This window comes from Octopus bimaculoides, chromosome 21, assembly GCF_046866305.1.
Source record: "Octopus bimaculoides isolate indiv1 chromosome 21, ASM4686630v1, whole genome shotgun sequence".
Classification (NCBI taxonomy): domain Eukaryota; kingdom Metazoa; phylum Mollusca; class Cephalopoda; order Octopoda; family Octopodidae; genus Octopus; species Octopus bimaculoides.
Window position 1 is genome coordinate 14,403,324 of NC_142948.1, and position 22,246 is coordinate 14,425,569.

The following is a 22,246-nucleotide window of genomic DNA, read 5'->3' on the forward strand; positions in this document are numbered from 1 at the left end:
GTACATTCTGTGGTGTTCTCACTACATGAATAAATGGAGCTTGTACGAAACGTACGTACTGCTATAACCTATTGAATGTTTGTTGCTTATCTTCAAATATATTTATATGTATGTATGTATGTATGTATATATATATATACTGCCTCCAAGTAAATATATATATATATATATATATATATATATATATATATTGATAGATAGATAGATAGATAGATAGATATAGATGAATACATTTATAAGTGATTTTATATAGGTTGGTACTAATATTTGCAGCAGCACTTACGCATTAAACCACTCGCTGGCGCATTACGAGGCTGGTCGAGAAACTATTTCGATAAAGACTTGTTGCCTCTTTTCGTAGAACTGACTAAATATATTTTAAATGCTGGTCAGGCGTAAATACAGTCCTTTTACAAATATTAAGCTAGTAACCTTTGCACTCTTACATTGTTGCAAGACCTTTATTGATCGTTTCTATGAGGAATATAATTCAGTAGGTATAGAAATATAAATACATAACACACATACATACCCATGTACATCATACATTTATACATGCATGTATGCATATATTTATGCGCACACGCACGAATATGTGTAAGAATATAGATAACTATACACATACAATGGGTAGAGCGAGACAGAGAACGAAATGTAACTATAGATAGTCGATAAATGAATTGACGTACGTTCCTAAACCAGGAACAAACAGATAATTTAGTGTCAAAATAAAGTGAATTTAGTATTTCAAAAAGACACTAATGCTTTATTATATATGTGATATAATAAATAAATCCTAATACAACCTAAGTTTCACTGCATTCTGTTCGTCTGCTCTCGATTTTGGCAAGGAACATTGATATACTGCCAGCAAATACTTTGTTACTACAGGGTCATAAGACACACAGCCCTTTGCCATACGCAAAGGTATCTTTCTAAAATGGAACTCTCAGCCTAAGGTTATAAGTAAATTCGATAAATCTTCACCAAGAATGTCCCTTAAGAACTATTTGAGTTTCTATTGTTTAGCGACATGTCGCTCCTGATCAAGTTGACATATGATCAGCCGTAGTATTATGTGATATCTCTTCTTTCTTCAAGTACTGTGTAACTCACTAGACATAATCTAGCGCGTCCGATTTTCTATGAATTTAAGGTGAACCTTGAACGGGAATTCATTTCCAATTCTATATGTTCGATCGACCACGTAAATAGTCATCTTATGTATATATTTATTCAACGAAGATGATTCGTAAAATAGAAAAAAATGCTAAATAAGAGGTTTCAAGATTCTTGTACTTCTAAAAGACTACTTTTTCATGTAATAGAAACTGTCTCTTTCTAAACATGATGGTGATTAAAGTACACTCTCCTCCAATAACTGCATGACAATCGCGATTATGCTGTTGTTCAGTAGTTTTAATAAATGCACTATGTTCATATATTACTTCATTAATTATATGGGTACGCGAGTATCTTGAAAATGCTTGAAGGAGTGACAGCCGTGCCCGGCGAATCTACGGACTGCTCTTTGGTAACGCGTAACCTTGCTACGGATACGATAATGTCATAGGACAGCAGCATGGCAGATTGCGAAAAGGTAACTAAAGAGCCAACAGTACTACTTACACTGATGCTGAGCGGAGAAATCCTAGATGAACGGCCAGAATCACCAAGCTCTATCAATAGACTAAGTATAACGCATCGATAGGGGTGGAGTACATGGTTGTGTAATAAGCTAATTTAAGATTCAGTATGACTCTAGTTCCCAATTCAAATTCATAATAATAGAATTGCACGACGACAAGAAGTCATAAGAGACCTCGAAAACAGCGACCAGAAAATACTTTAGTGCTGTATAACTCATTGTTTCGTTCTTGAGTGTCTCGAGAACCATGCGTTTTGTTCTTCACTAAGTGGTAACTTTTGAATCAACCAGTCTTGTTTTCGAAAAAGAGGAATATTGTGCGGTGACCGTCACCGCAACTTTTACCAGCAAATCCTAACTGATAGAAGCAAAAAGTATCAAGAAGAGAAAGATAGTGATTAACACCAGTTCTTTACTTGTTCTTTGCTTAAGAACCACAGAAAAATGAGAAACGACATTTTTGTTGGCAGCAAATGAACGTTCGTCACAGCGAAATTGAAAAACTATCGAAAGGTATTCCATCTAGCATTCTCAATCTATTGGCTATTTTCGGGTGTTAATCGAAGGGTAAGTAATTAGTAAATTATTTTCCAATAGGTTTCGTATCCATCATAAGTATTAGGATTTAAATGTACACGCATAGACGTACGCTCATGAACACAACCATGTATGGGGATAAGAGGACTAGCTAATGTTATTTACTAAATGCTTTTATGTATTTGAATGTTTATATCATGTAGGCATATGCAATAACATTTATATAAACACGCATACAAAAATACATACAACCATCCATTCATCCATACATGCATACATACATACATATATACTTTCGTGATCGATAAAATAGGTGATGCGATCGACTATATCTCTCTCCCAAATTTCAGGCTTTGTGCCCAAAGCAGAAAGGATATTCAACTACTACGGCATATTAGGATAACCAATCTTATACGGTGTCGAACAAAGGTAATTTCCCTTCCTTCAAAATATTGAGTAATATTTATTCCGATTTCACTATCTGACTTCAAATGCCGCCGAACTCGAATTTACTTCCATCGTTTCATTGAAGATAAACTAAGTCCCAGTTGAGTACTTGGGCAATGTAATCTGCTAGTGTTACCCCACCAAATTTCAGCCCTTTCACTCATAGTGGAAAGGATTATTTGAAATATAGTTTTTTCCATGTTTCACTATATATCGAGCAGTCGCTCAAATCTTTTTCTGTGCACATGCCGTCCAATTACTCTCCACAAGACGCAAATTAACTGATTTAGAGGAAAAGAGGGAGAGAAAGAGGGGGTTATCGAGACTCAAAAGAGACACCCCTAGTAGTTGAGTACTTTATTTATCGATTCCACAAAGATAAAAGAGGCAGAAGATGTTGATGGTATTCCAACGGCTAGAATCAAAACTAATAGGAAATACATTGCTAAATCGTTAAATATCATTTTTCTTTCTTCTAGATTTGAAATATCATACATAAATAAAGAGAAATGTCTGCAAAAGAATCATTTTATTGTGCATGTAAACTTGTTGACGTAAAGTTACATATTGCCTTGTGACCTGTATAATACGATAGTGTTATTTTCAATTTAACGTTGATGGAATCCATTGAAATATTCCTCTCTTTATTGTCATGCCGGTCGTTAGCATTTTAGTGTTTTCTGCAGACTGAAGTTTTGTGGATATATTTGTTTTATATTTGTATATATAGATGTGTGTGTATGTATGAATATTTATGTATAGGTATACAAACAAATATATATGTATATACATTTACATATATACACCTACACAAATATACACAGACATGAAAACACGCACTTAAACACACACACACACACACATACACACACACACACACACACACATATACATGTAATTCTAGTTTAAATGCTTTCATTCATGCAAAACATTTTTGCATAGAAAACAATCGTAATTTTTTTCAGTTATATACTTAAAATTGAAGAGAAACTACAAAACAAAACGTGATAAATATATCAGCGACATGAGCTGAAGTTTTTAAAATGTGATTTTAGATTTTGTTTGGAAAATATAACTACTACTATTGTTTGTCTCCTAGGTTTCTTTACCAATTCCCCAAATTGCATTGAATTAAACTCAATACAAAGACAAAGAGAGACGTATACTTATGCATTATATTGCCATTAAAAACAGGACATATTTGAATCTTTTTTCAGAAAAAATTGCCAAGGGATTTGTCGTGGTGTTTCATGACGTATATTTCTTTGTATGTAGCATATATTTAAAAACACGACAAATATATGTTTCAAAAAAAAAAAACAAAAAAAAAAAACAAGCGTATTTGAAATTGTATTATATTGTCTTTCCTCCAAGCTGAATAAAGAAGTGAATAAAAGGCGGCATTTATTTTGTATGTTGTTACATTTCTCTGTCTCAATTCAACTGTATTCTTTCTAACTGAACGTAGTTTCTTGGTATTTTTCTATTTTAACCTTCTCCTCACAAATGTACGCTATTCTACGTTATCATATATATATTTAACTTGTGTGTTAAGTTGATTAGAGCACTATCAATGTGTGATTTGGAGCTCCAATTAGATTAACATTATTCAGTCAGTTTCCATGCACGTGGTCATCTACCTCTGTACGTAACAGTGTTGCTAGTTATGAGACTCAGAACATATGTAAAAGTACATTAAGATAGACACGGATATAAATTAGTAGTTACTACGTACGTTTCACCCTTGCGACAATTACGATGAAGACACCACGCCGACTAATACGTAATATAATAACATAAAAGTTTATCATCTAACAAATCGAGAATTGTATTATCCAGTCTGGATGGAACCGACATAAAACATCAATGGAGTTTTATAAGCTCTAAAAATTTACTACCGCACTGCCTACAGGTTTTGTGTAGTACATAAATGATCTAGTTAATGCAGATATGTTAATCCTAGTCAAGGCACTAAGGTGAATCACACGGCACATGAAAAGTGTCTGCAATAGAACATATGTAAAAGTACATTATTGTACATCTAAGCTTGCTGACGTAAATTGCACATTCTTTTTGAACTCTATAATAATGTCAGTTTCAATCTAACATACATACATACATACGCACGTACGTGTTTATGTATGTTTGTATGTACGCATGCATACACAATTGCAATGACAGTTATTGTAACGGAAATGAGCTTCATTTGACAAAAGATCTAGAAAAGAAAGTATTATTTTTTTCTGGAATTTGTTACTTCCTTGAAATAATGTTTCCTTCTATTCATGTGAATTCCCAACGTAAAATTAATTGTTATACAGATATAGTGGTGCAGTTTTGGCAGATTCGAGGCACCGTTCTTCAAACTGGATTGCCATTCATCAATGGTGTACCGCTAGTAACTATAAGGACTTGAACTAAAATGGCATGCCATAAGGGATGTTGGGAGCTTGTGCAATGGAAAGACGATGGAAATAATTGCCTCTATTATGCCTAATGCTTACATAGCTCGCATAGAACATAAATGCTTTCATCTATTCTTCTAACCGTCATATCTCCGTTGAATCCAAATTTCTGGGCAGCATAATGTATGCTTTTACTATCATTAGCTGTTTGAGAAGAGGATAGTTTTAGGCTATGGAGATTTGGAAGATTACATCGTTTAATTGACATCCTCGTTCATGTTAGCTACAGTCTTGACTATATTCAAGCATCAAGCTTGATATCTTAGCAGTTGAATCATATTAGCATTAATATCCGGCACAAAACTATTCTTATAAACAAGGATGACCCGATCCCTAACTAATCATTGAAAATTCCGAACTATTTCTATAAGAATATGAGAAAATGGAATATAATTTTTAAAAGTTGATCATGTGATATGTTGACACGTGCTCATAAAATTTGCTTTGGAACGTATCTCAGTGATATATGATAGATAACATTGCACGATAACATAACAGTGATATATGATAGATAACATCGGCTCTCAGCGATATATGATAAATAACATTGCACATCTGAAGTGAACTGCTCTGTAATACGGACACTAATCGTCACTATGAAGTGCATCACACGTGTATGTAAGATTCTAAGTATTTTTGCTGATCTCTCGAAAAGGTATTTTTCAATGAAGCATTCACTCAATTCATGTTCTATAAAATAATGAATAGCAGGCATTTAATTACAGTAACACTGACTTGAAGCTTGTAAGTAATTCAGTTACTGGATCCAATATATCTGCTGATGTGGCTTTGTATACTTAATGCATAATATTTCAATTGGCTGAACTTCCTTGACATCACAATTACCTGGAATTCATTGAAGTTTAAATCACCAACATCAAATCTCTGGACGATGGTAGTATCCAAAATTCCGATTTGTATCAAATAATTTACACCTGAATTTTACAAAAGGAAAATGATGTAATTTTATCAACCGTATTTATGTTGCATTTGCCTTTATACACACACCCACGCACACACATAATCACACGCACACACATTCACAGACACACACATGCAACACATACAAACATATATGCGTTCTTTGACATCAGTACTGAATCGCAATTATAAATTTTTAAAATTTGATTACTTTCTAAGATGATGAAGTATGTCATAGAAAAGTTTGCCCTCCACAGTCCTTGTCGAAATTGTTGCTGTTACCATTAAATTAATCTTGGGTCAAACAGCTTTAGGTCAAAAGACGTTCCGGTCATGACAATCCTGTTTTATTTTACATGCATACATATCTCGGACTAGTTTAGCAAATGCATTACTACTATCTCAAGACAAAAATTCAGGAAATACTGTCTGCTATTTTAAATATGTCGGCATGTTTATTGGCTCTCCAGGGATATGTCTTGAGCTGCATCGCTCCCTGTTTTCTCAATAGCATTCTAAAGAATATAAAATAACTTTGTTTCTATAAAATTTGAGCTTCATATGAGTAGTGAGTCATCACAGACAAAAGTAATTCTGATTAAAAGCGGAAATATGTAATGGTTTAAAAATTATATTCTATATATTTCAGAACTAGTTGTGTATTAGTGAATGTCTTCCGTTCCAGCAGCTCTCTCGAAATTTTTGTCACGGTTGATGGTGTATAATACGAAATCTGCCTTTTAGAATATATTCCTATAAACATTATCTAACATTTCCTACCAACAAACACTTTTTGTACACTTTACGAAATTAACCATGAGCGAAACTTTTCAATCGTAAAGATAATTTTATTATCTAATATATGCTACATAATTTGTGTGTTTACATTGTGTCACATGCACCATCATTGTTTTTATTGGGCAATTTATAGGATTATATACAAATGTCTAGCCATTAGCGTTACGTCTATATATTAACGTGAAAATCGCACTGCCATACGTTTAAAAATGTTATATTTAAGTCCTATGTAAAATGTGTCTGAAAAAAGAGTGAATAACCAGACTGCAGTGCGTTTCATTATAAGTGTCCTTGATCGTGGCTGACTGGATTCCAAATATAACAACACTAGGGACAACTATAATGGATGAGCAGAGGTGATCGCTAGAAATACAAGAGAATGTAGCTAAACCTTTGCCAAAATACACACCACCCTCTTATGAAAAGAAGGATTGTATTCATCATCTGGCCATAGAATATTAGAAAACACAGGAATGAGAGTGGGTTAAAGGCGTATCATATACAAGCAGGATCTAACCGAATCAACCAGTAGAAAATAATTATTTCCAAATAAAGCTTAAGGAGCTAAATTATGCGAGGATGGGAATGATCCATTATATCGCTTCAAGTACTTGACTAAGTGTGGATGAAAGACGAAGATGACTTCGGAGAAAATTTAACTTAGAACGTAGAGTCGGAAGAATTATTTTAAAGGATATATTCCTAATCTCTAGAAATTCTGCCACTTTGCTGTCTCCAATGAGAAAAACAAATACCATAGAGCTTTTTGTCCAAAATACCTCGGAATTTTGATGTGATAATCATGCGAATTTCAGTAAGAATAAATCTAACACGCAGCTCCAGTTGCGTTGCTTAATTAAGTAACCACGGTTAGATATAAACTAAAAATGACCTCAGAAATAACATCATGTCCGATCGAGTTGTTGCATTAAAGAATTCAGTATTACATGCAAAATTCTACATAATGCTTAATTGTAATTTTACTCCAGCTGCGAATAACATGGTTCCCCATAGTAACGTACGCATGGTGACCTACAGAGGTGATATTTACTCGGATTTCTACAATAATTCCCGTTACGTAAATAATACAAATTATTCATGATCTTCTCATTCAAAGCGGCTATTTGTTATAAGGATGAGAATGAAGCCTTCATATGTTGTTCTCAGTTTATTCATTTTTGGTCGTATGTCTTCCTAGCTACACCGGCTAAAGGTAGTTAGGGCATGGGGACTCCGATGTTTGGCTGATTAGACCTATACACCGATACCTATGCGAACTCTCAGATCAAAGCAAAAACAATCGAAGCCGTTACGGCAAACCATCTTGATTAACGTACTAACAAGTACCCCGACACACCGTTAGTTAATGAAACCCAAAATGACGAAAGGCAGGTTCGATATCATGTAACTTGAACCCAGGGTGATGGAAGGAGTACCCAAAGCAATCTTAACCCACGGTCTTCCAACCCAACCAGATGGCAGCTGTTACGGTTACCCACATATTAAATAATACATTAAGTAATGTAATATAAATAACAAATGTTTTGGAGCATGAGTTTTTGCCTATCCTGTATATCATTTACACTATTGAAGATATTGTTGACATGTAACAAACGTATAACTTTATATTTACCTCGACGAAATCGACCTTCATACGTAGATCAGGTTTCTCAACTATGTTTACGATTGCAGACTCCCAAATAGCAATACATTAAGTAAGACATTCTTAAGTAATATATTATTATTGGCATCTTGGGGAATCATTCCGGCAACTAATAGTAAGGATTATGATTTGGACAGACAGGCTAAGAGTTATATTGTATATATTGTGACAATTTGGGAGCCTACAATCGTAAAAACATTTGAGAAACCTGGTCTACGTATGAGGGTCGACGTCGTGGAGTAAACGTGAAGTTATATTGTTCTTACCTGTCAAAGTCATTCAATAATGTAAATTAAATACTGAATGGACCAGAACTCACGCACCAAGCTATCTCATATTTTATTTATATCATTCTGTTATTATTAGTATTTGATTTGCTCAATAGGTACAGGTGCATATGTCTTCTTTATCGTTATTTTATTTATTTTATTGAATTTTAGGAAAATTGAAACCTGTCTGATAATTCCTGAGCGTATTGAATTTATCACTGTGCGTGACTCTTGGCCCACATATGTAAATATAATTGTTATGGACGGCAAAAGAAATGTTGGTTCATTCACTGAATTCTTTACCATGCATGTTAACTATATACTTCACTTCACTTCACTTTCCTCTCTAAGAATATAGAGGAAATGAGGTAGACATATAGAGAGCTAAAGCAGTAAGAAGGTGTGTTGGTTTGGCGGGCAAAGTAAGCTTGGCAGGTAAGTAAACAGTACGTATCTAAGTAGGACTGTAGAAAGACACAAACACGCAGAACACACACACACACTCCTGTATGATTATATGTATAGACACACATGTATAGAAGCAAATAGACACATAACAATAGATATTTAGGCAAGGGGTAGAAGAGGTGAGAGTAACGGTTAGAAGGAAGAGAGATAAGTAGATTAATCGATTGCCTACATCTCTCAAATTCGATCCATCATCTTCCTCGCAGTAAGAGCCAAAAATACAAAAAAAGTAGTATTAGATTTCATTAAATAAACTACAAAAATGAACTAATACCAAAATAAATAAATATATATAGAAATTAGTAAATAAATAAATAGATGGAATTAAAAAGTGTTTCATCACGTAAGTTTTCAGTGATTTAAGCGACATATTTGATGACTTTTCATCCTATAGCCGAAAGCGAAATCACTTAAGGAAGGACGTTTCTTGCTCTCTTCTTTATTATTTTTCTTATTTTGGTTTATCGCTCACAAGAATTATCATCTGTCTTCCCACCTTCGACGCTCATTTTAAATAAGACGACTAAGAACACCATTAGTGAATCTGAGTCTTTAATAGATAACAATCAATTGATGGTAAAATACTTTGCCCTCCAGTTTATTGTCTGCCCACTTAAGCTAACCGTCCACCGATTTAGTCCTACCCTCTCCAATACCAACACCAACACCACAATTACCATCATCACTACCGATACTATTATCAAGACGATCACCACCACCAAACCACCACCAAACCACTGCCTGAAAAACGACAACAATATTCAAATATACAAAGTAACGTAAAATTACACTTGCCATTTGCTCCCTTCTAGAAGCATTATAATTTACAATGCCAGCACGTTTAGCAATGTACCAGCCCCGCCACCCTTTCATCGCCGCACTCTCTATCACCGTAACCACTCTAATCAATAGTAACAACACTGTCAACATCAACACATTGCCACCATCAATGCCATAACTTGTATCAGTGTTTCACCACTACTGAGACTGTCACCGCAACCAGCACATACGCCATCTCCTCCAAAACGTTCATGAACCTTAGAAAAACTACAACCTCCGTCACTGCCATGTATCATTTACAACCATGCTACCGCCGCCATCAATATTTCACACAAAATGTTTTTTATCAGCGTAGCTATCACAAACATCATGTGTGCCAACACTACCACTATTACCAATACCACCATCACCATCTCCCCATTCACACCAATACTATAACCTCTACCACCATGACCACCAATACTGTATTCATTCTCATTACTACAATCCCTCTCCTTAATTCCATTAAGTCCTTGACCTACATCATTGAAGATCATATTTGCCCATATTAAGGCAGAGAGCTGTAAAAATCGTTAGGACGCCGAGCGGAATGATTAGCGCTATTCCATTCGTCTTAAAGTTCTGAGTTCAAATTCGGCCGACGTGAACTTTACTTCTCATCGTTTCGACGTTGCTAAAATAAGCACCAGTTGGGCACTGAAGGGCGATGTAATTGACTCAGCTTCTCTTTCAAAAGTGCTGGCCTTGTGCTAAAATTTGTGACCGATATTTCTTGTATTCAAGGCGGTGAACTGATAAAATCGTTAGGATGCTGAGAGAAATGCTTAGCGGTATTTCACTCGTCCTAACGTTACGTTCTCAGTTCAAAATCCGCCGTGGTCGACTTTACCGTTCATCTTTCCGGGGTCGATAAAATACGTACCAGATGAGCACTGGGATGGACGTATCTACTTACCCACTTCCTTGGAATTGCTGGCCTTGCGCCAAAATGTGAAGCCAATATTAGCAACAACAATGATCATATAAAAATAACAGAAATTCAAACCAATGACTTAACCAAAATCAGAACCCTCACCACAAACATGAGCCAGAAGCTTCTTTATTATTGCTAGAGTAGGTAAATGTAATTTATGCCACATCTTATTTATTAAAGAAACTGAAAGTCAATCGGTCAATGTAATTGTAGATAAATTTGATCAAGGGTATATTGGTTGAAAAAGAAGAATAAATACATTACGAAATAAATAAACAGTAACTTCGAAGTTGCGTGTCGTTATGTGGTCAATGAACCCGTTAGATATAGCAGTCCATTTACGGTCAAATTAGACCCTAATGTCTTTCAAACAACCGCTTATTCGATGCTAACATAGACCTAGACGTAGTCACACTGTTTAAGATAAAGCTGTCGTGTATTTGATCGAAAGTTTGTAAACGCAGAGCTGAAAATAGCAGCAATAAAAAAGGAACTTTACCGAATGTCCCAAATATTGGCACCATCAATCATACATTAAAACACGCACTACAACCACCATCGCCACCACTACCACCAACGACAATAACAACACCATCATCGACAACAACAGCAACAGCCTCCATTAACCAATAGCACATACAAATAGTAACAACAACAATATACGTTCCTACCACCACTACCACCACCATCACAACAACACGGTCCATTTAAGAATTACAGCAATCTCTCTTAAATTGGGCCCACAATTAATCTCTAAGAGGTGATGTACAGCATGACGTGTATAAAACTTTAATCTCTAACCTCCATTGACAGTTTATGTTTCTTACTTTCAATGATCACCCAATGCTTGTCGATTCTCCTACCATTCTTTCTAATTCCTTAATTTGAAATTTGGTCCATATATTCCCTTGCGGCTTTTTTCTCATTACTACGTATCTCGCGCCATCATTCATTCAATCTCTATCTCTGTCTCCTCTCTCTCCTTTCGCTCTACTCTCTTTCTCTCTCTTTTTCTCTGTTTCCCTCTCTTTCTGTCTTTCTTCTGTCTCTCTCTTTCTCTCCTTTTCAGTCTGTGGATATCTCACCATATTTCTGTCACTCCATTTACTCTTGTTTTTGTCCGCCAACTCCGTCTAAATTAATCTCACAATAACTAATAAAAGGTATTGTCATAGGTTATTCTTCAGTGATAATCTTATTGTTTTGTAATTATGAAGAAAATAGAAGATGACCAGAACCCTCGGGATATTGGCCTCCGTTGTACTGAGTAAAAAGAATGAAGAGGAAGAAATTTAGTACCCACTTTAGATTTGAATTGCAGATTACTCGTATACCACTACTCTCAAATTTGGGAAATTCATGTTGCTCTTTATTTCATTACGTATCCCCTGTGTTTTTAATAAAATATCAAAGATTATAAGTGCGATAAAAGTTAATAATCAGCTAAATACGTCGCCAAGAGTTTATTTATTTTCTTTTTTAAAATCCGGTGGTTTTCATTTATCCGTTTTTTAACGGTTGCCATTTCACATTTCCAAACAAATATTGGTTTCAAACTTTGACACAAGGCCAGCAGTTTAGGGGAAGGGTGTAAGTGGATTAAATCAACCCCAGTGTCCAACTGGTACTTATTTTATCGACCCTGAAAGGATTGAAAGGCAAAGCCGCCCTCGGGTGAATTTGACCTCAGAGCGTAAAAACAGACAGAATGCTTCTAAGCCTTTTTTCCGGCATGGTGACGATCATGCCAGTTCACCACCTTATCTACAAAGAAACATTACTTACAACCTTTAAGATCGGGAAACCAGTTAGGGGCCCGCTGGCTCTCTCTCGGCATAGCAGTAAACCACAAAATTGCACCAGCCACCATCCCCACTACCTCCAAGCCCGTCATGTTTGTGTGTGTTTGTGTCTGTGCTTTTTCCACCACTACCATTGCTTGACAACCGATGTTGGAGAGATTGTGTCCTTGTAATTTAGCTGTTCTGCAGAAGAGACTGATATAATAAGAGCCAGACTTACATGGAATAAGTCCAGAGGTTACTTTCTTCGACTAAAGGGTGGTGCTTCATCATGGCCACCGTCAAATGACTGAAACAAGTAAAAGAATAAAAGAATACCAGAATAAAGTTCAGTACCAATAAGCGAACAAGGTTCTTTGAATATGTACGATGTATTTTAAGGTTAAATAGTAATTCCGTTTACGTTTGTGTAACTGAAATATTTTGGTTGGATTATATAGCCATTGATGTAACATTATGTTCCACATTCCGTAATTGACACAATATACATTTCTAGACCCGAAAGGTTTGTGAAGAGGAGGCCAGTTGATTAAATCGACCCCAGTACAAAACTGGTACTTGATTTATCAACCCCGAAGGATGAAAGGCAAAGTCGACCTCGGCAGAATTAGAACTCAGAACGTAAAGACAGTCGGTCAGTATATGCAAACATTTCTCATGGCACCAGTACACTGTTTACAAATGCTTACATTTTTTAAGGTTTTCCTTGATGTTTTCATGAGTCCAGCTAGTTATTATTATTATTATTATTATTATTATTACTATTATTATTATTATTATTATTGTTGTTAGGGTGGAAAGCTGGCAGAACCGTTTCCACGTCGGGCAAAATCGATTTGAGTTCTCATTCCACCAGTAGAGGTCAATGCAATTTACTAACCCTCCTCCAAAATTCAGGCCTTGTGCTTATAGTAGAAGGGATCATTATTATTATCATATCCTATACATATTTAGAAGTAAACGAGACGCGAAGAAAGGATGGGCAAACGTGAAAATGATGGTTTCATATAAACATAAAATAGGATTTCAAAACTATTTGAAGTCAACGCTTTGGAAGACTTAAAAATGCTTTTAAAAACAAACCAAATCAGCAAAATGTGCAAATAATGAAGACATTTTTATCTCTTTTTCAAAGGAAAAATAAAACTTTGACTGCATATACAACGATAAAAACGGGAAATAGTACTGTTATCTCTCACTAGCTTCGCAGGTTCACATCGAAAGAATACTTGTGAAAATAAAATCTTTAGTAACAATACTAAAAGTAAATTTTGCAAACCTGACAAAAATATATAAAATATTTTTGTCATATAATACTAAAGGCATTTAAAACAGTTTGGTGAAGATAAAAATATTTTATGAACACGTAGGACAGTTACACAAGGATAATGCTATCTCAGAAAAGGCGCTGTTCCAATTTTTTTTTCTAAAAAAAAAAAATGGTAATGGTTCGTTCCCAACGGAGGTGATGTGAATACATTCAAAGTAATTTGCATTCAGTCTACACTTATAAATGAAATTCTTATACAAATCAAAATAGCAATGCATTAAAAATGCAGGGTTTGAAAAACAAAGTTAAAAAAATATCACTAAGCACATTAATGTTAAACACGAAAACACATATAAAAGAACACACACTGAGATCTATGAAGATTTGTGTGTGTGTGTGTGTTTGTTTATTTGTGTGTGCGTTTGTATGTATTTATAAATAATAATGGCGGCTTATTCGCTTTTACAACCGAAAGGCAGATATATAGACGTCACTAAAGTGACCAAGGGTACTATCTAGCACCAGCACTGCTAGAAATAAGAGTCAAAACAACTCTTAGCCATATCTGACAGTCTAATGAATTCTCACTTCGGTGTTTAGAGCGATTGCAGCCAACCCCTATCAGAATATATGTTATGTTCTTTATCACAGCATTGAAGCATTTTATCCATTATTTTCACAATGTAGGAGTCTTCGGACCCTTAATCTCATTTAGTTGACGACGATAATTCTCATTTACTGTTGAGCATTGCAAGTAACTGTATTTTATTAATATATATATATATATATATATATATATATATATATATATATAAGGTAAGGAGAGTTAGCAGTTGGAAAAACCGTCTAAGGGATAAGAATATCAGTTCTTATTCCCGTTATCATTTACCTATGTTACACCTGAGCATGGATATGAAAGCACATTATGCACATGGGGTGCAGGTAATAACAGAAGAAACAATTGTTAATCAGGAGTCAAATTTAAATAAGCAGAAAATGGTGAAAACTTTTGATCAACAAACAAATTGACCAACATCGGTTAATGCAAAACAACATGCATCAGTTTCGGCTGCCAATGTTAGTCAGTGCTGTTCTTTCCTCTTCCCTCTTCCATTCGTTTATTTTATGTATTTGTATTCACTCTGATGAAGCTCCAGGCACTGGATTGAATATACTATAAAGATGACGTATATTATTTTCGGAATTTTCTTTGTAAGCACCGATTGACATTGGCAGCCGAAACGGCCGTAAGAAATTTTTTGTCTTGTATTTAAAAAAATAATTACTCGATGTTGGGTAATTTATTTGTTTGTTGATGAAAACTTTCTCCATTTTCTGCTTATTTAATTTTATATATACGTATGTATTTATATATATATATATATATATATATATATATATATATATATATATATATATATATATATCACTACCACTAGTACTAACAATTTCCTATTAAACTAGTTCAACCAGTTTATTGTCCAGAGTGTAGAAAATATTAACTCTTTCACGAACATCATTAATGTTGGACCCTTCAATTCACTCCACTTTTCTAGCCTAGTTCACAATGTGAGATAAACTGTTATCAGAACTCAATTCCTTTTACATTCAACACGCTGCATTTTGCTATATCGCAAACGCTTCTCTCACATTTCCAGAAATGTGCTTTAATAATTATTATAATGATACACTCACAGACCTATGAAGAAATCAAAAAGTATTTTCTAGAAACTTACCATAACAAAAAATAAAGCATAATGAATTACAAAAAGTAATAACATCAAGGTTTTAGAATTCAACAACACCCTAATCATGATATATACAATGCTGATTCAACAAAATAATTATAGATGCATCAAGGAAACATATTCCACAAGGCAACATAAAAAAACACAACCTCAATTATCAATTATACACCAAAGTAGCTAAACCTATAAAAAGTAGAAACAGCCTTGAATACAATATAGCGACACTGCACACGACCGAAATAAACTATGCTTCAAAGAACTAATGAATGAAATAGTTGAAAACTACATATATGTATGTGTGTATGTGTTTGAGTGTGTGTATGTATATGTATATATATGTATATGTTTGTGTGTGTGAGGAAAATAAACAATAGAAAACACACGCCTAGAAAAGAATTGTATCAAAGATATACTACAGAACTAACAGTAAAATAATATATAGTGTGATTAGCGACAGTATCAACAGAGCAGAAATATTGGTCATATTGTACAACATATGACAAAAATAACCGCACATATCTACATTGAAACTCGAAGCAAACGCCATTTTCCAGAAACAGCCATAGCAAAATTTAGAATTTATTATCCAGTGTGCACTTCCTTGCGACTGTTCTTTTGCCACGAATCAATCTTGATCCTATAGCCCTGTGATTAAAATGAGTTCCAGACCTGACCGTCCCGCCTTTCATTCAGAACTTGTACTTCTTTATTGATGTTGCATAGCCTCTGTTACTATTCTAATATAGCAGACCTACGAGTAACTGACACCTTGGCATGAGCACCGTGTCCGCAATTCAGGCAGGCCGTATCGATAACTATATCATCTAATGCGTCCTCCTTGTCGAAGTTTCTTGGGGGACGCATTTGATTCAATAGATCTATGGTCCAATATGCCTCTTCTCTCATTATCATGACTTTTAGTCAGACAAAATGCATCCTGCAATAAATGATATACTGCGTCCTTCCAGGAAGTGGTTACTTAACCCTAGGTATGTCCTGATCGAGTGGACAAATGTAAGGATATATTTCTACATTTGTCAGAAGACCAGCAACGTTACGGTGGGACATAGACAATTATATTAACCCATGTGTCAATATAACCCCGAAAGGATGAAGAGCAAAGTTGCCCTCAAGAAATTTCATCTTAGAACATAAAGAAGAGAAAGAAATGCTGCTAATTTTTTTCTCTTACGTGTTAATGATTGTTATTGCTCACTGCCTTAATAATGATAATTATAATAATCCGTTTCACTATAAGCAGAAGACCTCAAATATAGGGGAGGATGCTAGGAATTTACATCGACATCAGTGTTGTACTGGAACGTATCTTATCGACCCGAAAGGATAAAAGACAACGTCTACCTCGGTGGAATTAGGACTCAAAACGAAAAGACAGACGAAATGCCGCTAAGCATCTTGACGCTGGCCTTAATAATAATAATAATAATAATAATAATAATAATAATAATAATAATAATAACCAACAATAATTTTAGTAATGATGATCAATATCTACAAGGCTCACTAGCAATTGTTAAACAATTCAGTGATGCCATCAGGGTGCAATTTAGCCTCGATAAACGGGCAAATCTACCTTTATCAATGCCCGGATATAAATTTATCAACAAAACATTTACAGACAAATATATATTTGTTAGCCTTAGGAAGCTACGTTACGACCAATGTTTTTATTCCGAGAACTGGGAGGCGGTGTCGTCTCAAAGAATTAACCCTAAACAGACAGATCCGTCCCCTCATACTATTCAAGAGATTCAGACTGAACATCCAATACTTCAGTATTCATAGAACAAAGAGAGGAACTATATCATGGTTCCACTGACACAATCCTCAAATTTTAACATTGTAACAACAATTGTAATGAGTGAAAATGTTCACTTTATTGGCTGCTATCAGTTTAAAGAAAATATAGCCTTACCAACATTAAGAAGCAATAGTATGTGCCTAATAGCAAACTACATGTGAGGCTGCTGCCGTAAGTAATGTAATGGTTATCGATCTTCTGTTTTAGCCCTGATGGCAAGAAGAAAACTTCTGCTTCTATTGGATTTAAAATGCGAATTCACGTAGTTACATACTAACAACAAAAGACAAAAAATCCTAGGGCTACATGACATATAGGTGACTACATTAAGCATATATGGCTGCATTGGGTGTTTTTCCATTATTTACCGTCGTGTAACGTAGCAGGATAACCCAGCGTTAAATGTCAATAATATTAACGTGAACTTATGATTCGTAAGTAGTTTGGCCTATTTGAGTTTCACTGCAATCGTATAAATAAAGATGCTGATTTTCACCAAATGATATATGAATTAAAATAATAAATACATTTATTAACTAAAGGCGCACAAAGCAGCATTGTATTAAATATATCGCTGTGCAATAACACTGAAAATATTTATACATAGTCGGATGTAGAAAAACCTTTCTCTGCGGAGATGGTCTTGTTAGAAAATATTTCTCATGGACAATATGCGTAAAAGCATAACGTCGGTCTATGAAACACGCCATTGAATCATAGGGCGTGTGTTTGTTAGTTTCGTTATGCTTCACCAATACGAGTTGATAAATTCCATTTTCACCAAGCTTTGTGCACTTCAGCAAACAATATTTTCAATTAAAAGTATTTACAAACATCCGTGTTACAGGACTGAGAAACTCATATGCACTGTTTGGATCTAATGAAGCCTGAGGTCAAAAGACATTCTTGAGTTCTACAGTCCAATGATGGTATTCATAGCCAAACAATGTCCTTTCAAAATATATTGTCGGTGAGAAGAATTTTCTTCCGTTACTAAGCTCTGGGCGATGCAAGTGATACTTTTGCGCCATCGATGGAAACAACGTCCGTGTCCTCTTTGAAATCATTGGCTGTTTTTACCACTTGAGAACTATTTTCAGCTTGTATATGATAGAAATTTCGTGTGTCCGAAGTTTGTCTTTCATTGGTCACCTGTACTTTACTGTACTTTACTGTTCACGATCACACACTTTACACCTCACTTACGTTCAATCTTCTTCTGTCGCTATTTTCCATGATTTTATACGAATATATATTAATGTATACCTTTTTGCATGCGTAAATGAGTGTCGTCTTGTATTTCTCCAAGCCTTCAATTTTTTTACGACTGTTTGTGTTTATATGTGGGTGTTTTTATTTGTGTTTGTGTGTGTCAAATAAATATCAGCCTGAATGAAGTGCATGAGTAAATAGTATCATATAAAACTACTTCAAGTCGGTATCCTAGGATTGACGCAGACTAATGTCTAAACACAGTAAAACAATAAATATATTAAATGTGCCAAACAAGAATCACTAGTGAAATAGCCATAGATTCAATGCTCTATTTAATTAGCTATTTTAGCTCCGCACAAGTATAGTGCTGTCTCACACTCAGTACAACGAACCACTTAGTAACAGTAGTAGTGGAACAAACTGTATAAATAGCTACAAACATAAGAATTTAAAATATAATAAAAGAAAAGAAATGTTTCTAACAAGCAAGTTTGATGTCTGCCTAATGGTTTCTTATTTTGGAGTGTTTACATCTATTTGACATCAGAATTCAACTGACAAGACAAAAGTGACCATTGTGTAAACTGAATATTCTGAGATAGATAAATATAAGTGCACATATATATACACATCTTGAAGTAAATACATACTCAGAGGCATATAAACGTCGCATTTCACATAGTGGTTCATATACGTATGAAACACCTAATGGCTAAGCTAAATTTATAACGCTTGTGTCAAAGAATGTCTTTTGGAAAAAAAGCGTAGATCAGAATAAGAAGGTGATGTGCGCATTGATACTACATCAGATGGTGACGATGTTGCTAGTATAGCTAATCCTGCTCACGATGACTACGATAAAGACGAAGACAGAGATACTGATGATGACGTTGGTGACGATGATAAAGAGAAGGGGGAGTTTTATTTCGTGATGATGATGATGATGCATTGTTGGTTGGTAGTGGTGGGCTTTATGGCAATACTAAGGGGACGGGAAATGAAAATTAATAACACGTGAGGAAATAGTTGAGAATTTCGAGGATATGATGGTGGGGGGACAAACACAGACACACACACAAATATATATACATATATACACGACGGGCTTCTTTCAGTTTCCCTCTACCAAATCCATGGTGTCACGCAGTGAGACTGAACTGAGAACTATGTGGTTGGGAAGCAAGCTTCTTATCACACAGTCACGCCTGCGCCTATATATGAATACACATACAGATATGAGTGAAGAGCAGAAACATTTAAGCTTTCCTGTGTAACAAGAATTATTGTTGAGCATATCCTTTCTATTGTACCATTCAACGCATAAGTTTGGTGTCTTATATAAAATACCACAAATGGAAATCACAAGATGTATTTAATCAATATAAATGCTATCTGTGGAAGGATTCCAGTGAAATTTAAATAATAATAAAAAAGAATCAGCAGATTTGTTACATTGTTTCAACCTAGAAAATGTTAGTGGAATGTTGCGATCAAAAGAAAGCAGACGTTTGATGCAATACGATAATGTAAAATTAACATTTATTTAAGCTTCCTCAAGACAGCACTGATCCAGAAGACTTATGAGAGCATTCTTTCCGTTCACAGCTATTTCGTTTTAACTTCAATCATATTAATTCTAGTAAAGAATTTGCCTGTGTGTTCTGTAGTTTTCTAAGATTTTTGAGTGCGATAAGATTTCTCAGAGTTTAGAGTACGATACAAATTCAGGCCGGTGAAACGACTAGGTTAAAATGTCTTTGTTAACTAGTTAGGTTGTATCATGTTCCCAAAGCCATGCAGAGTAACAGACCAAGACAATCGAGTGTTCCCAGCATAAATCCGGTGTTAGTTTCCGTATAACTCACTACAGTAAGCAGATTTAGTACTATGCAATCTGGCAAGAGATGCGATGGATGTTAGCAAATAGTTTTATTTATTTATTTAATACTTCACAAGCATTGTAAATTTGGTTGTTAAATGTCTTATTTGTTAAAGGCGATGGAATCAGAAATGATATAACTGCAATGAGACCTACTGATTTACGACTAAAAGTGTAAACAATTTGTTATAGAAACTTAAACGGGATAGTGACAAAACATGGCAGAACCCATCAGGAAAATAGAAGAATTTAAGGGGGCGAAGTGGCAGAAACGTTAGCACGCCGGGCAAAATGCTTAGTAGTATTTCGTCTGCCATTACGTTCTGAGTTCAAATTCCGCCGAGGTCGATTTTGCCTTTCATTCTTTCGAGGTCGATAAATTAAGTACCAGAAACGCACCGAGGGGCGATGTAATCGACTTAACAACCTTTATCTGCCCTTGTTTGTCCCCTCTATGTTTTGCCCCGTGTGGGCAACAAAGAAATAAAAAAATAGAATTAACTCAGGTACATGACTGGCAATTTATTTATCGAACATGCAAAGCAACAAAAAATACATTACCAGCGCGTCTGACATTAAATGGACAGCGCAGCGAGTCCCATCAATTAAAGCAAAGCAATTTATCCGACATCCAGACACATTTGAAAATCGTGGGCCTTATGACACGGTTATTACAAACACCAATAGAAAACTTATAATGTTGCTGTACAAAGAAACGTTTAATAATAGTGCTTTACCACTTATAATAATCAGATGATGCTCGTAATTGTATATACGTGCTACTATTGTTAAACGTGTTCAATATGCGTGTCTTTCTTTCGTAGTAGAAACATATATCAAACACTAATAAAAAACGTTTTATGCATGCATCTTTAATCAGCGCCGGGATAAATTGAAAAAGCCATATAATTTGTTGTTGTTAAGTGAAGATAAATTTCCAGTGCAGTATATATATATATATATATATATATATATATATATATATATATAGGAATACGTATACGTATGCATATGAATACACACAAACACTAACACACTCATACACACACACGCTTGCGTGTGTATAACGTGCGTGTTTGAGTGTAGATACACATGCTTGTCCGTAAACTATATTTACAACTTCCATACTTCTAAAATTCATTCTGTAAAGGCACTTAATAGACACTTTAGAGACACTGTAGTACATCCGAAATTACACACACACACACACACGTCTACGTGTGAATATGCGTGTGCATATAGTTGTATGTATGTGCGCGCGTGGGCGGGCGGACGTGTAATAGACAGTTTAAATGAGAGACGAATAATGCCAGAGAACATAACCATCTAAATAAAGTACACATATAATTACACAAGTGGATACGCCTGCACGAAGAGAAATGTGCCTCGACATAGCTGTACAGGCATATATACATGTATGTAAATGTGGGGTAGACGGAAAGGATCAATTCATAGAGGAGTATGGTAGAAGTATATAAATATATAAATATGTATGTGTGTGTGAGTGTGTATGTATGTTAGAACAAATGCACATATGAATG

General features: G+C 35.0%; 1 long non-coding RNA gene across 1 annotated transcript in view; it reads right to left on the minus strand.

Annotated features, from left to right (window-relative positions):
• LOC128250446 (uncharacterized) overlaps window positions 1-22,246 on the minus strand; it is a 562,297-nt gene that overhangs the window by 402,528 nt on the left and 137,523 nt on the right. The window contains exon 2 of the long non-coding RNA XR_016237754.1: window positions 12,992-13,060. This is a non-coding gene — a long non-coding RNA (uncharacterized LOC128250446). The remainder of the gene's footprint in view (window positions 1-12,991; window positions 13,061-22,246) is intronic.